Consider the following 18,567-nt stretch of genomic DNA (forward strand, 5'->3'; position numbering starts at 1 on the left):
AAAATCTCGACCTCTCATTGTTATTTTATTAATCCTTGGAACCATAAGCAGACCAGCATCTTGAGATCTTAACGTGCGCTCTGGTTTGTAAGTCATGATAAGTTTAGACAAGTAAGCCGGACCTCGGCCATTTAATGCTTTATATGTTAAAAGGAGGATTTTGAAATCTGCCCTAAACTTAACCGGGAGCCAGTGTAAGGATTTAAGAACTGGAGTTATGTGTTCGTATTTTCTAGTTCTTGTAATAATTCTTGCAGCCGCATTTTGGATTAACTGGAGGCTGTATAGAGAACAGTTTGAACATCCAGTGAACACCGCATTGCAGTAGTCAATCCTACTAGAGATAAATGCATGAATTAATTTCTCAGAATCCTGTTTATTTAGAAAGCGCCTTAATTCCCTAACATTTTTAAGACGGAAGAAGCATGTTTTGGACAACTTTGTAATATGCGCTTTAAATGACATGCTAGAGTCAAAGATAACTCCTAGATTGCGGGCTGATTCAGTAAAATTAATTGGGATTCACGTTCTGGTGAAGCGTACCGGAGCCAGGGATCGGTGAGGTGAACAGACCAGAAGAAGGCAGTAGAGAGAAGGTCAGCTGCAGGTAGGGTGACTACCCTGGTGCATAGCCTGGACGGGAGCAGCAGGGGAGTCACCAGTAGAAAGAAGACATTATTTTAACCTCGGGTTTTTAAAGGATTGTCTTCTATTGTGTTTTTAACCTCCACTGTTCACTCATTTTTATTGGATTATTTATTTATTAACTTTGAAGCACTGCACTATTTATGTGGACACTTTGTTTTGGTTTTTTGCTGTTTTAATCAAAGCACTTTGCACGTTTTGCACCATCCCCTTGCTTCATTGTTGTGCTTCACTGCCTAGCTCGTCGGTGACATTACCGACGGTGTCGGGTTCAAAGGCTCCCAGAAGCAAGATGGGAGCATGGAGCGGAACCCTCATCGTCACAATGCGCTGTCCCCGCTCTGTGATTTGACATGACCTACCACTTCATGGCTGAGTTGCTGTTGTTCAGAATTGCTTCCACTTTGTTATAATATAGTTGACGGTGGAATATTTAGTAGCGAAGACATGTCATATATGGACTTATTGCACAGGTGGCATCCTGTCAGGGTAGCAGGCTCGAATTCACTGAGCTCCCGAGAGCCACCTTTTCTTTCACAAATGTTTATAGGAGCAGCCTGCATGCCGAGGGGCTCAAGTTTATACACCTGTGGCCATGGAAGTGACTGGAACACCTGAATTCAATTATTTGGAGGGGGGGGTCCAAATACTTTTGGCAATATAGTGTAGGTGCTGGCTTTGGGGATCAGTGGGGAATCCGTCCCCCTTAATCCGGTAGTGGATAAGGTGACAACTTGTCAACTTACCTGTTGAACACCTATGGCAAAGCTGAAATTCTGAAATGCACATTTGGAAAATGAGAGCGTTGGTTTTAAAGTTGGAGGCCGTAATGTAAACAACCTGCACTATGCAGATGACACAACGCTCCTCAGCAATAATAAAGAAGACGTGCTGTACCTACTGAGAAGAGTCAAAGCCAAAAGTCATAACACGGGATTAGAACTGAACAAAAACAAGACAAAGATTAGGAACATATGGAAAATGATGGCTATTTTGAGATTGAAGGCAACAGAATTGAAGTTGTAAAGAGTTTCATTCTCCTGGGATCTTTCGTAGACATGGAAGCAACTAGCAGTGACAAAATACTCCACAGAACAGCACTTGGTCGCTCTACAATGAAGGTTCTGGAGAAAGTAATCAAAGGCAAGGAAATCGCACTCAAAACGAGGATCAGACTCATCCACACACTCATCTCATTGGTCAATTACGGATGCAGAAGCTGGACACTGAACTAATGAGACAGAAAGACGATTCACTCATTTGCGGCAGAAGGATTCAATGCGTGTCGTGGACCACCAGAAGAACTAACGAATCGATTTTCGGAAGAGATCAAATTGGCTATGTCGCTTGAAGCCCAAATGATAAAGGTACAACTGTCTTATTTTGGTCACATCGTCTGAAGAGAGAGATCTCTGGAGAAGGACATCATGTTTGGGAAGATCGAAGGAACCCGGTGAAGATGTAGTGGCCGACCCCTTACCCGGCCGGTAGCTACACCTCCAAGACCTGTGGCCTGGATAAACTACTGAGCTGAATCTAAATAACAAGCCGTACCTCTTAACAAATGAAAATTTTCCCCACAATCGACGGTTTAATCAAGCACGCCAAAAACAGATATGTAAAACAGGTGATTAATTATACTAAATGAAACAATAACAAGAAAAATAGCAAAATAAATAAATATATATATATCCCTCCACCAAAGCAACAACGTGACAACACCATACATACATATATATATATATAAATACACAATAAACCCTCCGTTACCCTTGTAACAAATAACAGACAACACAAATAACAAAAATGAATGAGATACGGAGATGAATGGTCGTGAACTTGAGTCCGAGTAACAATTGTCCTGAATGCAGATGACTGGTTAACCGATATGTGGAGTGTTTGTATTTCCCGGAACAAAATGAAACAGCCTCCCCGTGAATCCTTGGCGCGTGGTGGATGATGAAGTCCGACCCCGGGGTCTCTCGCGATGAGGGTAGTGGAATAAGTCCGGCGGAATGAAAAACAAACTGGATGCAAATGCGGAATACAGCAGGTACAGACGGTTCGTGGTCGTGAAAATGAAAGTCTCCTTCTCTCTCCTCTCCTTTCTCCCCTGGCTATTCCCTCCTGATTGCTTAAATAGTCCTGTGATGGATGTAATTGATTGATAGTGAACAGGTGTTTTCCAGGTTTGGGGCTGCGGTCTCCTTACATCATCTGTCCCCCTTTACGGGGACGGCATTCACTGACACACACATAAACAGCAAACGGGATGATGGAAACAAGACGCACTTAGTACTAACATTTGACAACACTATAACTATGTAGCCCCGCTACAAAGAGAACCAGTTGGCAGGACACGTTTGATGATGACCATGGCGATGACACTGGAGGACCTCGCCAGAGTAGCACAAAACCGACTTCTTTTTAGATCTTCTATTTATCAAGTTGCTAGGAACTCGAACTTGAGTCAATGGCAACTAATAATAATCCTGTAGCAATGGTAGATAAAAGTCACAATGAGAAAAAGGAGTTGGGAGGTCCGTACTGGTGGCGTTCAAATCTCTGTGTTGCTCCAAGTAACAATCAGACTGCAGTCAAAAAGTGACTCGATTCCAATTTTTGGCTTAAATCAGATTTTTTTTCCATGTAACTGTTTATATTCACTTAGCAAACAATTCAATCTGATGGTGTACCGATATCTATACTGAATCTACATTACAATTATTACAAAAAATCAGGAGTGGTCTCCCCCAGACTCTCGTATACTCAGATATGGGGATGGATATTTGAGAAATAAACTGCAAGACAATGATTATATTTTTATATTCTATTCATTAAAGAACTATCAACAACAAATCAAATTGATTATACCTTGAACAATTATTATAAAAGTAAAATTGAATAAATCGAACTCTGCAGCTGCATGAATTAAAGGTAAAGTATCACTTCCGATTAGCAGAAATAGCTCAAAGGTTGATAGAAATCTACTTTTTGTACCTAACACTTGTTTGCAAAACTTAGTTGACCGAAGTGAAAGCGTACTCAAGTTATCATGTTTACACACACAAACGGACATAATTCCAAAAAAGGCATTTTTGGACTCCGAGAGGTCTTAAACGTTGAGATTCATAAATATCTAAAAATGTAATTTTTGGAGGATTCCAATACTTTCCCTATACTTTGTATATGAGAAAGTCATGGAGGTCTAAAACGTCGAAATTCATCAAAATATCGAAATTAAATTTTTCAAGGATTACAATAATTTTCCTATACTTCGTATACGAGAAAGTCAAGGAGGTCTAAAACATCGAAATTCATTGAATTCTTGAAATTTAAATTTTCGAGGACTACAATAATTTTCCTATACTTCGTATACGAGAAAGACAGGGAGGTCTAAAACGTTGACATTCATCAAAATCTCGACATCGAATTTTTGGATGTTTGCAATACTTAACCTACTGTATATTTCATATACGAAAAAGCAATTAACTAATCAAACTGAAGCAACCTAATAGACCACCCAGAAATCAGCTAATACTGACTGCTGACATTCAAACTGTTTACAGTGTAAGAGATCTGCACATAATGGCCAGTGCTCAAAAATACTCTGAGTTGGAGTTACCATCATTGACAGATCTGCACATAGAAACCTGGGGACACACACAGGGGGTTGGGCACTCAGCAAGACTCCACATACTAATTGGGATCAGCTAATCGAGATAAGCGATTACCATGAAGTGACCAACCAAACTGTACGGACTCGACTCGATGGCTCATGTCATGTTACACACACGTTCATCATCTATTTTCTTTGTTGTTTTTTTTTATTATTTTTCATGCATTTTTTTCCATTTCAATGTAATTTCTGTTAATAACGTTACATCAATTTCTTATTTGAGATTTTTATATTATGTATTTAAATGTGATTTTGTTCCTTGTGTTTTGTGTGTAGAACTCCCAAGAGGCGGGGCCATCTCTAACAGTTATCTGAAGGACCGCCCTCTGCTTTTATATGCACCTGGGGAGCTGCTCCTTCATTGGTTCATTGAAATGGCAGAGTGCAGTTGTTTCTTTTTGTGAGTTCCGTTTGGACGTATTCTGATTTTTTGGATTTGTGCTTCTGTTTTTGTGGACATTTGCAGTATATTTGGATTTGGGTTCTTTCCAGGCAAGTCTCTTTCTTTTTCCTTTGTTATTTTTATTCTCTTTTTTTTGCCATTTTTTGTTCTTCTTTAGTTTAAGTTAAATAAACTCTTCCTAATGATTAATAACACACTACTTGGTCTCTTATTCTGCGTGTCTATTGTTCACTATGTAAAAAAAAAAAAAAAAAAAACTTCTAATGTTTGCGTGAAATTTCCCCTTAACAGCTTTCCTACTGTGTCCCCGTGTTCTTGATGAACTCATTTTAAAATCACCATCTTGATCCACTGGACTAATTCCTTTCATAATTCTAAACACTTCAGTCAGGTCTCCTCTTAATCTCCTTAAGACTCGGCTCCTACTGTCATTCCTCTTTGGTCATTCCTCTTTGTTCATCCCCTGTAGCCCCGAATCAGCCTAGTCGCTCTCCTCTGGACCTTTTCTAGTGCTGCTATGTTCTTTTTGCACCCAGGACTCCAGATGAGGCCTCACCAGTGTGTTATAAAGCTTGAGCAGAACCTCCTGTGACTTGTACTCCACACATCATGGCGCTATATAACCTGGCATTCTTGTTAGCCTTCTTAATGGCTTCTGAACACTGTCTGGGATTTGGTGGCATAGAGTCCACTAAGACACCTAAATCCTTCTCATATGGTGGACTCTCAGAGCCCCCATTGTGTTTTCCAACCTCACATTTTCACTTCCTACATGTTATTGTTTACATTTATTGACATTAAAGGTCATCTTCCACAAATCTACTCAAGCCTGTCTGCTGTCCAAGTCCCTCTTTGATGATTTAACGGATTCCAAATTATCTGCCAGTCCACCTATCTTGGTATCATATGCAAACTTTTTCAGCTTGTTACTTATATTCCTATCTAAATCATTTCTATATATTAAAAACAGCAGCGGCCCCCACACTGCCCCCTGCTGGACGCCACTCTTAACATCAGCCAATTCTGATTTGGTTCCTCATCACCCTCTGCTTCCGGTGTCTGAGCCAATTCTGTACCCACCACACCCTGAACTGCCACTTCTTTTAGTTTGATGCCCACTCTCTCATGTGGCACCTCATCAAATGCTTTCTGAAAGTCCCCAGAGATCCCCCAGAATTCGACCTGAAGGGTGACATCACTTGGGTACCTCCCTCAACCAAAGGATTTGGATACGTCAATGGCAATAGGGAGATGGCACCCACTTCCCAGAATAGAGGACTATAAAATGCTCCATGACAAGACAGCAAAATCTAGTAAAGGCAACCAGGAGTGGACCAAGATCTTTTAATGTTCTATTAGGGGACACCTACAACTTGCACTTACAGCAAGTTCAAATAATAGGCCGTCTGCTCAGGATACATCAGTACTAATGAGGAGTGTGCTGTCCTTGGCCTCTAAGGAGCTTCTTCTTGAACCTGCCCAGTGGCCAGATGACACGACTCCTTTTATTGACTCCTAAACCTTGAATTGGAGCCTGCCGACTCCTTTTGGCTACAAGTTGCTTTGGCACACTTCCTGTCCTTGGAAACTGTTTTTTGTCCAGCAAATCTGTATACTGATGTTCGGTCAGGATCATCCGCAAGCAACGTTCTTTGTCTGGAAGGCTGAGGTTTAAATTCAGATCGTATCCCAGGATCCTGGCTTGGCCAATCTTGTTTTGTTCTCCGTTCCTTACCTGCAAAATACAGAGGTTCTCTAGTTCCTTTCGCCGGGCCTGAAGGCTGGCAACCTCCTGGTCCATCCTACTTTTCCCAAAACTCTCCACCCTTTGCCAGAAGGTTTTATTGAAACGTTGGTATAAGTACCAGTCCATAGCATTCCACTGCTTTACTTGGTCTTCCTGTGCTCGGGATAGGTGCTTTCGAGCAACAGTACTGCGGGAATTGAGCCTGAACGTGATCATGTCATCCAGAGAGCATCCCGGAGGAGGACCATTGACTGATCAAAGTAGTCCGCTAGAAGGATGAGATTAAAAGATTGCTGGATTTCTGCCACCCCAATCTGGGCCTCCTGGAGTGAGAAGTTAGCATTGTGGTCAAAGCCAAAGTCAAACCAAAGCAGGTTTCGAGCCAAGTAGCTATTCTGTAGCTTTGGTTGGTAGTACTTCCAGGGATTGGCAATAAAGTTTACAAAGCTGGCAGAACGATGGAAGGACGGTACCAGAAATGTATTGTAGGTGTAGGAGGACTCCGCCAGTGTGACTGGGTTGCGCAGAATGGTAAAGTAGAAGGTGTCTGCTGGCATCACTTTCTGAACCTGTAAGAGACAAGAGACATGTGCCAGTCGCCGAGGTCAGTGGGAGGTGAACTCTTCCATAGCCTGGAGGTCTGCATACAGAAGGGTGAATCTCGTGACATTGTTGAGCTTAGCAGGTTTTCAGCTCTGGGAGGAACCCCATAAGTTCATGGAGAAGAACTCCACAAAATCATGAGAGCAGGGAACACTGACATCCACTGTGCCACTCAGCTACTTTGGGGAAAATACATTTTATGTTTAGCTGTAGCCACACACACACACACACACACACATGTCCAAAATCCAAACTGCTTTTATGATGCTTTTATGTGGGAATGTTGGATGACCCCTGTCGATATAAAATGTCCCACTTCGGCGAAGTGCATTTAGGACTGAAGCCCGGAAGCACTTCTGTTTGTAAAGATTTGTGGGCCTCTGGAACAAAATAGCGAGACGTGAAGTTGAAGCAGAAACCTTGAGAAACCTTTAAAAGGTGTCTGGATGAGATGTTGGGACTACTTGATTTTCCAACCCATTCTGGTGGTCATATATTGGACCTGATCTGCACTTCTGGACTATCTGTTGCCAACATTTACAGCACTGATTTGGGACTCTGACCATAAAGCAGTATTTTTCACTGTGTCATTACCTCTCCCACCTCTTACCTGTAAACGACAAATTTCTTACAGAAACCTTAAAAATATCTGTCCCTCTATCCTTTCTGGATCCATTTCTGATCTTTTACTGTCTGCACCTATTCCATCAACACTAGATAGTTTTGTTCACCACTATAACTCAGCCCTTCACTCAGCATTAGATAAAACAGCTCCTTTAAAACATAAGGAGGTTTCCTTTAAACGCTCAGCTCCTTGGTATAACTCAGAATTGCGATCTATGAAAGCAGCTGGCCGACGCCTTGAGAGAATGTTACGTAAGACTGGCCTCACCGTGCACATCTGACCACCAAAGAGCTTACAGAGAAGCACTAACTTCTGCCAAGAACACCCATTATGGCAGAATAATAGAAAGTGGCCATGATAACCCAAGGATTTTGTTCTCTGTAGTTAATAAACTACTCGAACCCGCATCTGGTCCAACTACCTCTTCTACTGAAGTCTGTGAGGAATTCCTCCACTTTTTCCGTAACAAAATTAAAGATCTAAATAATTCAACTAACATAAATACATCATCTGTTTAGATCTCCCCCTGTTTTCCCACTCCATCCAGCTCCTTCTCTAAGTTCTCACCAGTCACATCTGCGTTTGTTAATAACCTGCTTTGTAAGATGAGGCTGACTACTTGTGTACTGGACCCCATCCCCACCACACTACTTAAATCCTGCCTTCATGCCACAATCCCGACTGTTACAATTATAATAAACTCATCCCTTGACACTGGCTCTGTGCCGCTCACTTTTAAAATTGCTTCTGTAACCCCAATGTTAAAAAAGTCTGGTCTTGATGCTGACAATCTTAACAATTTCCGGCCTATTTCCCACTTACCTTTCCTGTCAAAAGTTCTTGAGTGTGTTGTAGCCTCCCAACTCACCAATTACCTAACCTCTAATAATTTGATGGAACCCTTTCAGTCTGGTTTCAGGGCGCGGCACAGCTGTGAAACTGCTCTGCTACGGGTAACCAATGATTTGCTTATGGCAGCAGACTCTGGACAAACTAGCATATTAATTGTGTTAGACCTCAGTGCAGCATTTGACACTGTTAGACATGACATCCTACTGTCCAGAATGGAGAACATGCTGGGTATCTCTGGCACTGCCCTCCAGTGGTTCAAGTCCTATCTGACTGATAGGCAAGAGTTTGTTAGTCTTGGCAACAGCAGATCCAGCTCAGCGCCAGTCACACAAGGAGTCCCTCAGAGCTCTGTCCTCTGCTTTTCTGTATTTATATGCTTCCCCTTGGCCATATTATTCATAGCTATGGACTGGGTTATCATTTTTATGCAGATGATACTCAGCTCTACTTCAATGTTAAAAGTGGAACTTCATCAGAGCTTTCTCAGCTCACAACCTGCCTTAGTGAAATTAAAACCTGGATGGAGCAGAACTCTTTAAAATTAAATTGCAATAAAACTGAACTCCTGCAAATTGGGACTAAAATGCAACTTAATAAAATGAGCTCTTTCACCAGTCCATCTTGGCGGTGATCTCATCAGACCTGCCTCTACTGTAAAAAATCTTGGTGTCATTTTTGATTCCTCCCTCACTTATTCCACCCACATAAATCACATTAAGAAGCTTTCTTACTTTCACCTCTCTAACATATCCCGTGTTCGCTCCTTCCTCTCCTTCTCTAATGCTGAGAAACTTGTCCATGCTTTTATCACATCCCGCATCAATTATTGTAATTCCCTACTGGCAGGTGCCCCTTCTAATCTTCTATCACAGCTCCAGCTTATTCAAAACTCAGCTGCAAGAGTCCTTACTCGAACCAGCAGCAGCGAGCACATCACACCCATCCTGCTCCGTCTTCACTGGCTCCCTGTGTCCTACAGAATCGAATATAAAATCCTACTAATAACCTACAAAGCTTTAAATAACCTCGCACCAAACTACATCAGTGACCTTCTCCATCACTATGTGCCTGCCCGCCCACTAAGGTCCTCTGATTCTGGTAATCTTGTTGTGCCCCTCACTAATCTACACTCCATGGGTGACAGGGCCTTCAGCTGTATAGCGCCCAGACTCTGGAATGACCTACCAAAATGAATCAGGTCAGCTGACTCCATGACTTCTTTTAAAAAACATCTCAAAACTCATCTGTTCAGGAAGGCTTTTAGCTCTACTTGACTTTATTACCTTTCTCTCAGTTTACATCTCTGTCAAGTTGCTCATGTAACCTGTATGTGTGTGCTAGACCATCAATTATGGTGTCTGTTTTTTTTTTTTTCAGAATTTACTGTCTTAATCTTCTTTGTTTATTTATCTGGTTTGTACAATGCTATATACTGTATATTCTGCCGTTCTTTATTTATTCTGTAAGTGCCTTGAGCATGTGAAAGGCGCTATATAAATAAAATGTATTTTTATTTTTATTATTATTAGCTGACAAATGAGCTTGATGGACTGAACGGTCTCTCCTCTTCTTGGTCAGATTTCTTATATTCTTAATGACAGTAAGTCGTGTGCTCTCTAAACGCTTAGTAGGGCATGGAAATGGAAGAATGAAAGACTGGGAGTGGAAGGAGAAGGATGAGAATCAGGGGTTCACTAGTTAGTCATTTGGGTGATAAAGTGTTACAGTGGATTGTTTTTAAGTAAAAAAAAAAAAAAAAAAAAAGCCGGACATCAACAGTAAAATGTGTCCTTTTAATAAAGCCAGTGGTGGGGACTGCTTAGCTATTAGCTGGAAAAAATGTTTGTATATATATATATATATATATAAAGGAGAATTGGGATCCGTGTGGCTGTGTTTGTGGAGGGACGGAGAGTTAAGGTGGGTGTTGGAGTCACGTGATCATCTCCCCTCCCATTCACTTCATTTCGCTCTGAGCTGAGCTCCGCAGCTGACGCCGTCTTGCCGTTCTTTTTCCATAGTGTTTAGTCCTTTCTCCTTTACTGTTTAGTAGACGCGGTGCTTACTAAATAGTATTTTTTCCTTTAGTGTTTCTACTTAGTGTTTAGTAGATGCGGTGTACGAAAGGAGAGTTGGGATCCATGTCACTATGTTTGTGGAGGGACGGAGAGTTAAGGCAGGTGGGGGAGTCACGTGATCATCTCCCCTCCCATTCACCTGATTTCATTCACTTCATTTCACTCCGAGCTGACGCGGTTAGTTCTTTCTCCTTTACTGATTTACTGTTTAGTAGACGTGGTACTTACTGAATAGTATTTTTTCCTTTAGTGTTTCTTAGTGTTTAGTAGACGCGGTGTGCCGGTGCTCCCGGCGGTGTTGCAGTTTAGTGTTACTTTCTACTTCGTTTTTGTACTTTAGTGTTTAATAATAAATAATAATTCATTACATTTATATAGCGCTTTTCTCAGTACTCAAAGCGCTAAAATAGTGAGTGATACTTAGCTGATAGCAGTGTAGAAGCAGCACAGCACAACGCAGCCGGTAGGACAGGCGGGTGTGGTAGCGTAGGTGAGCAGCGATAGCAAGCAGCAGGAGGAGGAAGCAGGATTTGGATGTTCCAATGCACAGCCATAAACAGTAACGCTTGGTAATTTCAGGCGTGATCGCCCCGGAGCCATAAGCCAGGTTAGTATGAACATCAGATCAGTTCCCGTCGTAGAGTACTGTAAGATGAAATGGGAGCAGATCAGCATGTTTGTTTCCTTACAAACCTCCCATAGTTTATGAAGACGCACAGCAACAATTAAATCATACAGATTCTGGTGTTTTCGCAATTGCATTTGCTGTGTGTATTTCTTTAGGTATTGACCCAAGTGATCAAGTTTTTACTATTTCTTCAATGCGAAATTACTTACAAAAAATTTTTGTTACTCAACAATTGCTTCCATTCCCTGCTGAAAGTAGCCAACGGGCGACACCAGTTACAAGTATTCAGTGCGTTCAAAGACCTGTACGAAGTACGGCGACTAACACAGTCACTCATAAAAGGGGAGATGACTCGGTGCAGGAAATGGGTATTGAAACTACCTGGGAAGACATGCAATCAACGAGGCGATTAAACGGATCTCAAGAGACGTCTTCTAGGTTGGAAAAAAAGCGCTTGGCTGCCAAAGCCATATATATGACACAGACTACGAATGCAGTGAATGTAATTACCCCGATCTACATGCTGTCAAATAAACGAACCACAAGCCGTGGCGCAACGTTAGGGGCATCGCCTCTGACGCTGACGTCCGAGGTTCGATTCCCGAGAGGGAGTGCAGTGGAGTGTGTACACCTGCTGAGCCCAGAATGAGGGCGAAACACGTGTCGTGTACTCTTTGCATTTATTTGACAGTAAACTATTTCAACCATACATAAATATATACATCTATATAAATAAAAATGTAAATGTTCGTTTGTTCAAAACCTTTAATCTCCGAAAGTTCTTCACCGATTGCTTTGAAATTTTGACACAACGTTGCATTCGAATACGCTCGTGTTTTTATATACATATTATATAGATGTCACACCTGTGACCGGTAAAAACATGCTTTTTTTGAAAACACAGCGCCATCTGTTGGACGTATAAGCAACACACGCCATACTAAATATTTTACGATTCTATTTCAATGTTTCGATCAAATACATTTGTAAGTACGTGAATAAAGGCAGCGACATGGCAGTTTTTGGCGTGCAACCAGAAAGAAGTGATAGGAATGCGGTCATACATATCGATGAAATCGCACAGTATTAGGCTGGAAGATACATAAGCAGCAATGAAGCTGTAGATAGATAGATATGGCGAATTCTTTCATTTCCCATACATGAACGAAGTCCAGATGTTGTTCACTTAGCAGTACATCTAGAAAATGGACAATGCGTTTATTTCACAGCTGCAAATGTGCAACAAATAGCCCTGAATCCACCGACTACAACGTTAACTGCTTTCTTTACGTTATGTCAAAATGACGTGTTTGCGAAAACACTGCTGTATTCGGAAGTGCCTACGTATTACACATGGAATGAGAGTAGAAAATCATTTGAACAACGCAAACGAGGAGAGCGAGTCAACGGACAACCTGGCATATTCAAAGAAACTACGATAGACAGACTGTACACCGTGCATCCCAATCAAGATGAATTCTTCTTTGTTCACATGCTGTTGGTAAATGTGTCCGGTCCAACGTCTTTCCAGCAACTGAGAATTGTCAACGGCGTTACACATGCCACTTTCCGAAGTACATGTCAAGCTCTGAATTTATTGGAGAACGACTGACACTGGGATGTATACATTAATGACGCGTGCAACACGTCACATCCAAATCAAATTCCTGCATTGTTTGCAATCATATTGACCGCCTGCTCTCCTTCATCTCCAACACAGTTATGGGAGAAACATAAATCGCACATGGCTGAAGATATTTTCTGTCGAATACGCAAGTAATATTCAAATATAAACATGGATTTCACAGCAGTCATCTACAATTAAGCGTTGATAATGATTGAAGATTTGTGCTTAGAAATCGCGAACAAAGTTCCCAATCAATTGGGAATGCCATCACCGAATCGATCTGCTGCTGTTTTGTTCGATGTAGAATTGCGTCATGAACAAAATTACAACACGGGTGATCTTTTGTCGTATGTGCAATCAAATATTCCTAAGCTAACGCTTCAGCAAAAAGGCATTTACGATCAAATAATGCAAACTGTCAATAACGGGATTGGAGAAATCTGGAAATTGGGAACGGAAAGGTGCCGGTTGATGTGAACTCACGACGAATTTCATTGCTTCATAACTTCTGCAATTTAGTGACGTCAAAAGAAGAATTGGTTGAAAAAGTATTTCCCAATATTCAAACCAATTATAAGAATCACGATTGGCTGAGTGAACGAGCTATTCTTGCGGCCAAAAACAAAGATGTCTACGAACTTAACAATATTATTCAGTCTAACATTCTGCACAGATAATGGAACAACAAAAAATATTGTATACCCACAAGCATTGTGAAATTAAACATATTAGAAACGTGCGCTTTCTCTTTTCTTTCTTTTCCATTTAACCAGACTGAGCCACAGCAACGTGTGGCCCGGTACAGCTATATATATATATAATATATATATATATATATATATATATATATATATATATATATATATATATATATATATATATATATATATATATAAATATACACTATATATACACATACACACACATATATATACATATATATTTATATATAATATATCCATCCAGCCATCCATTTTCCAACCTGCTGAATCCGAACACAGGGTCACGGGGGTCTGCTGGAGCCAATCCCAGCCAACACAGGGCACAAGGCAGGGAACAATCCTGGGCAGGGTGCCAGCCCACCGCAGTATATAATATATATATAATCTATATATATATATATATTATATACATATATATATATATTATATATATATTATCTGCGGTGGGTTGGCACCCTGCCCAGGATTGTTCCCTGCCTTGTGCCCTGTGTTGGCTGGGATTGGCTCCAGCAGACCCCCGTGACCCTGTGTTCGGATTCAGCGGGTTAGAAAATGGATGGATATATATATTATATATAAATATATATGTATATATATGTACACTCACATATATACATATACATCTATACTAATAAAAGGCAAAGCCCTCACTGACTCACTTATCACTAATTCTCCAACGTCCCGTGTAGGTAGAAGGCTGACATTTGGCAGGCTCATTCCTTACAGCTTACTTACAAAAGTTAAGCAGGTTTCATTTCGAAATTCTACACGTAACGGTCATAACAGTCGACAACGTCCGCCATGTTAAACTTTCTTATTTATGGCCCCATCTTCACGAAATTTAGTAGGCGGCTTCCCTGCGCTCATCGAAACCGATGTACGTACTTATTTCGGTGGTATGACACCACTGTCGGCCGCCATATTGAACTTTCCAACGGTCTTTGTTACTTAATGGGCCCATCTTCAAGAAATTTGGTACGCGGGTTCCCAACGCTAACTGAATCCTACTTACGTACATATATACGTCCATAGCCTGCAGCTCGGTCCACACTCTGAATCCTCCAGGCACTCCTGATCATAATCTAATTTTGAAGGTTGGGGCACCAATAATGTTACTGAGAAACTTACAGCCACCGAAACTTTGTAATGGCACGAGACTTCAGGTCACATGCCTGCAAAAGAACCTAATTGAGGTGACTATTTTTACAGGCGGTGGCTCAGGGGAGAGAGTTTTTATTCCTCACATCCCCGTTATACCCTCTGATCTCCCATTTCAATTCAAACGCCTCCAATTTCCAGTAAGTCTCCGCTTCACAATGACAATTAATAAGTCTCATGGACAGACCCTACAAAAGGTTGGCATTGATTTGAGGCAAGATTGCTTTTCACATGGCCAACTATACGTTCAAGAGTAAGCTCAGCGCACAGCTTGCTCATATTATAACCAGAGGGGCGAACTGACAACGTGGTATATAAAGAGATCCTTAACAAAATTGGTACATTTTCCCTCAGTATATTATTTAAAATTTTAAAGCAGTACTTCACCGCTGCGAAGCGCGGGTATTTTGCTAGTATATATATATATATATAATTTGGGAGGCAGCTAAAGGGCTTGAGTGAGGGCAGTTCCGAGGCATACCGGGATGTGGCAGACTGCACCGACTCTTTTTCTCCCTTTCCTGTAGACCATTCACGGGAGATTCCATCTGGCTCTCTTGACGTCACTTCCGGGACCGAGCCAATGGAAGGAGACCTTGCCGGCTCCGGCCCCTGTGATGTCATGTCTGGGCTCGAACCAATGACTGAAGAAGATGAGCATTATCCTTATGATCTCACTTCCTGTCTCCCCCTTTAGAAGCCTGCACCTTTTCCCTATTCCCTCACTCTTGTTTTGGACTCGGTTGTATGCACATCAGTGCTGTATAATTTAAGAAAGCAACTTTGCAGCCAGGAAACCAAATTATACGGGTGGCTGCCCCAAACCTTTATATGACTCTGTCTCGAGTTTGTGACAATATATATATATATATATATATATATATATATATATATATATATATATATATATATATACATATACTAGCCATGCCCCGTGACTCCGCCAGCATAGAAGTGAAACAGGACAGTGAGGAGGGCCCTGCCTGGCTCCCTACTCCTGACGTCCCGATTTCCCCTCCCCTCAGCCCGCAACTTCTGTGTAAGATTAGTGAATAAGTCGCTGCTGCAAGCAAACTATGATTCTTAGAGCAATGAGTGAAGTCGCAAAATCAACCAGAATGTTCAAGCAAATTATAGAAAAAAAAACCCAATCTAAATCTCTTAAGTAGTTCTTTCCTGAAAAGCGGACAGACATACAGACAGATGTTGGATTTTATATATATGTACATATATATATACACATATACACAAATACATATAGTACTGTGCAAAAGTTTTAGGCAGGTGTGACAAAATGCTGTAAACAAAGAATGCTTTCAGAAACATAAATAATGATTGTTTATTGTTATCAATTTACAAAATGCAAAGTGAGCGAACAAAAGACAAATCAAAATCAAATCAATATTTGGTGTTCCTACCTTTTGCCTTCAAACCAGCATCAATTCTTGTAGGTCCACTTGCACAAAGTCAGGGATTTTGTAGGATTCTAGTCAGGTGTCTGATCAACCAATTCTACCAAACAGGTGGTAATGATCATCAATGTCGCACGTAGGTTGAAACACAGTCATGAACTGAAACAGAAACAGCTGTGTAGGAGGCTTCAAACTGGGTGAGGAACAGCCAAACTCTGCTACCAAGGTGAGGAGGTTGTGGAAGACAGTTTCATGTCATGGCAAGATTGAGCACAGCAACAAGACACAAGGTAGTTCTACTGCATCAGCAAGGTCTCTCCCAGACAAAGATTTCAAAGCAGACTGGAGTTTCAAGATGTGCTGTTCGAGCTCTTTTGAAGAAGCACAAAGAAACGGGCAACGTTGAGGATCGTAGACGCAGTGGTCGGCCAAGGAAACTTAGTGCAGCAGATGAAAGACACATCAAGCTTATTACCCTTCGAAATCGGAAGATGTCCAGCAGTGCCATCAGCTCAGAATTGGCAGAAACCAGTGGGACCCAGGTACACCCATCTACTGTCCGGAGAAGTCAGGCCAGAAGTGGTCTTCATGGAAAAGTTGCAACCACCGACGTGGAAACAAGGCCAAGCGACTCAAGTATGCACGAAAACATAGGAACTGGGGGGCAGAAAAATGGCAGCAGGTGCTCTGGACTGATGAGTCAAAAATTGAAATATTTGGCTGTATCAGAAGGCAGTTTGTTCGTCGAAGGGCTGGAGAGCGGTACAATAATGAGTGTCTGCAGGCAACAGTGAAGCATGGAGGAGGTTCCTTGAACGTTTGGGGCTGCATTTCTGCAAATAGAGTTGGAGATTTGGTCAGGATTAATGGTGTTCTCAATGCTGAGAAATACAGGCAGATACTTATCCATCATGCAATGCCATCAGGGAGGCGTATGATTGGCCCCAAATTTATTCTGCAGCAGGACAACGACCCCAAACATACAGCCAAAGTCATTAAGAACTATCTTCAGCGTAAAGAAGAACAAGAAGTCCTGGAAGTGATGGTATGGCCCCCACAGAGCCCTGATCTCAACATCATCGAGTGTGTCTGGGATTACATGAAGAGATAGAAGGATGTGAGGAAGCCGACATCCACAGAAGATCTGGGGTTAGTTCTCCAAGATGTTTGGAACAACCTACCAGCCGAGTTCCTTCAAAAACTGTGTGCAAGTGTACCTAGAAGAATTGATGCTGTGTTGAAGGCAAAGGGTGGTCACACCAAATATTGATTTGATTTAGATTTCTCTTTTGTTCATTCACTGCATTTTGTTGATTGATGAAAATAAATGATTAACACTTCCATTTCTGAAAGCATTCTTTGTTTACAGCATTTTTTCACACCTGCCTAAAACTTTTGCACAGTACTGTATATATACATATACATATATATACATATATATATATATATATATATATATATATATATATAATAAGACTAGCTGTGTAAACCCGTGCTGTAAGAAGCCCGGGGTCCTAGAAACTATTGAAATCATCAGAAAAAGTCTGAAACATAGAGATGTCAGGTAATTGAAAGGAACTACTCTGGCCGTCTCTCTCTCCTAGGAGGATTCGTCTTACCGACTGTAATAAAAAGGTTTTCTCTGTAACAGGAGAAGGGATGAAATAAAGGAGTAAGAGGGGGGGTTGGTCGCTTCAGTGCAAAACCAGCTACAAAGATTGGAATGTCTGGGATGATAGCGAAAGAATGTGCAAAAACTTGTTTCTCATAAAGAGTTTCAGAATGTTATGGGAATACAGTCAAGGCTATGTACTTGTTTTTCGCTTTGAGGGGCTTCATTGCAAGCAACGCTTGTTATTGTGTGTCTTCTGATACTAGGCACCGTCTCAGTGAGGGCCAAGTAGAAGAAAAATAATACCGCGTCCCGTGGAAGGGTGTGTGCTGAAACTGATCACTTCTGTATACACTGCTTACACGTAAGCCATTTTGGGCAAGGACACTTAATTAGTATATAAGGGAAGGTTCCGCCCTCAGTTTCTTCGGAAGCTCAACCGTGGGGAACGTGCACACCGCCCGGTATTGGACCAGGCTCACGAGTTGATCCTCTGACGAGACTGACACGCGGGCTCCCTCAGTCTACTGGTCTAGGATGATGGCTCTGGGTCTTTTGATATTACTGTAAGTATAGTATAATTCATATATCTGTATTACTGTAAGTCAATAGTATAATTTATATATATCTGTATTACTGTAAGTCAATAGTACAATTCCTATATCTGCATGTATATTGCTATTATATTGTATGTAACTGATATTATATTTGAACAAGTAAACAATTGAAGTATTGGACCTTTCCTCTCTGATTCCTGCCTGCTTATTTTCTGTTTA

General features: G+C 41.3%; 1 pseudogene; it reads right to left on the reverse strand.

Moving 5' to 3' along the window:
• Nucleotides 1-6,092: 6,092 nt before the first annotated feature.
• Nucleotides 6,093-18,567, reverse strand: part of LOC114641661 (galactose-3-O-sulfotransferase 2-like) — a 35,451-nt pseudogene continuing 22,976 nt past the window's right edge.

The sequence above is a fragment of the Erpetoichthys calabaricus genome, chromosome 5 (assembly GCF_900747795.2).
Source record: "Erpetoichthys calabaricus chromosome 5, fErpCal1.3, whole genome shotgun sequence".
Lineage (NCBI taxonomy): Eukaryota > Metazoa > Chordata > Cladistia > Polypteriformes > Polypteridae > Erpetoichthys > Erpetoichthys calabaricus.